This window comes from Cynara cardunculus (genome assembly GCF_001531365.2).
Source record: "Cynara cardunculus var. scolymus isolate 2C chromosome LG 9, CcrdV1, whole genome shotgun sequence".
In the NCBI taxonomy this organism is placed as follows: Eukaryota; Viridiplantae; Streptophyta; class Magnoliopsida; order Asterales; family Asteraceae; genus Cynara; species Cynara cardunculus.
The window spans coordinates 11,754,373-11,756,454 of NC_037536.1; the positions used below are offsets into that span (position 1 = coordinate 11,754,373).

General features: G+C 35.6%; 1 pseudogene; it reads right to left on the bottom strand.

Annotated features, from left to right (window-relative positions):
- Positions 1–375: 375 nt before the first annotated feature.
- Positions 376–1,863, bottom strand: LOC112517779 (annotated as a pseudogene).
- Positions 1,864–2,082: the final 219 nt, after the last annotated feature.

Genomic DNA, 2,082 nt, shown 5'->3' on the forward strand with positions numbered 1-2,082 from the left:
TATATATATATATATATATATATATAAAAGAAAATTGGAATGAAGCAAAGACAGAAGCTTTTCGGCAATCCCACTGCATATCCCAAGTCTGTGAAATGGACGTTTCAATTCCATGAGTAAATGCTAGCTTCTATAGCAATTCAGATCTTTCATGTTTCTTTATATAGTACTACTGGCATGCAAACGTCTAGTGACATAACAGAAACCCACAAGTCACAGCACCATATGTCAAGGTACAATCTTTATTACACGATATACAAGTCATTACAAAAAAAGACCTTACACTAGAACTGGGAGCTAAGGAAAGAATGGCTGAATTTATTTAAAAAGCCTAACTCTAATGTCAAAGGTTCCAGTCTTGTCCATATCAATTAGCTAGGGTTTAGAGGTGGAGCACAGATCGTCTTTGGTTGTGGTAATTGGGAAGAGTTGTAGAGTTTTGGGTGGTACTCTTGTGCAATATGGACTTGTACTCTCCATCATCATCACTGTCATGAGTGGGCAATCACACTTGAAGTTGCAGGTCTGATCGACATGGGGATCTACCTTCCATTTGTTGACCCTGTTTTTACAGCTTGACGTATCTTCAATTACACCACCCTGTATGTATATATATATCACACAAGATTAAGATAATTACACTATATATATATATATATATATATATATAACCATTTACGCATCCCCATATACTTTTGTTGCAAAATAATCATGAAGTTCCCAAAAAAATTATAGTTCTTGTTCATGAAATAAACCACTTCCAATGCTCCCAGTCCAATCCCACATGGGAAGAATTAAACCATTGAATTTTAAAGACCAATTAACCAGCATCAAAATTAAATACTAATTAATTACTTTGAAAATATATTACCGTTTTATCCTAGTAAACCTTATATTAGAAATTACTTTTATAAAGATTTTGACAAAATCAGGTTATGTACGACTTTTGCAGATGGGTTATGTGTTATTTAGATCGAATTTAGTGAAGTATGTTAAAAAGGTTTTAGAAAAATATAGCATTCAGGTTCAAATCCAAGGAGGAATAAAAATCTTCTTGTGGCTACGGAGGTTCAAATGCGGTGACTCCAGGTCATCTGCAAAGCAGATTGTCGTCCTGGGAGTCGGCCCGCATAGCGGGTTGAATATCCAGATTAATCAAAAAAATATTGCATTCCGTTTAAAATAGAAACAACCTGCTTTTTTTCTGGTTTAAACAATTCGCATACATCTGAAACCCTAATTAGGTTTAGAACACTTGTTATATCATCTTTAATTCTTAAGACCAGAGAAACGAAATCCGACAACGTTCAACTCTTGTTATCCACAATTATCAGTATATTTTGAACAAGATTCTAATCACATTTAACACCTTAGAAATCAACTGAATTTGCCATCTTATACACAATCAAAGAGAATCGAGTTGATTACCTGAATGGGTAAGGAATGATGATAAGGTGAGTAAAGACGTTGGTGTTGATAAATACTCATGAGTTTCTTTCGAAGCTTTTGCCGATCTCGAGCTTTATGATTTTGAAACCAATAGAACACGTTTTTGCCTTGGATTTTGCCGTAAAGAGAGAGTCTTGCAGTTATCTGCTGTATCTGAGTTGCCGTCGGTGTTTTCAGACCTCCTCTATACATTCCTTCTAACAACATCACCTGCTCAGGTGTCGGACACCACCTGCTACCGCCGCCACCACCACCACCACCGCCACTCAAAGACCGAGACAACACCGTCTCCATGGCCGTCATCTTCTTCAATTCTGGTTTATGGGTTTGATTGTAATGGGGTTGTGGAGTGAAGGGGTATTTATAGAGGGAATGAGTGATCTGATTTATGTCATCGTCACCTTCGTTTTGCATGTACTTTTTTTGAATCGATGGAATATAAAAGTAAAGTGGATTATGGATGGGATCGATGCAGCCGTGCAACCATTTTTATTTCATTTTTGTTGTTGTTTTCTTTTCGGAAAAAGATTATTCCAACTTGGGATCCTAATTCAAGGTTGTTGGATTTATTCGTATTAATTAATTAATATATATTTTAATTATATCCTTTTCTTTTCTTTTCTTATTTGAGAA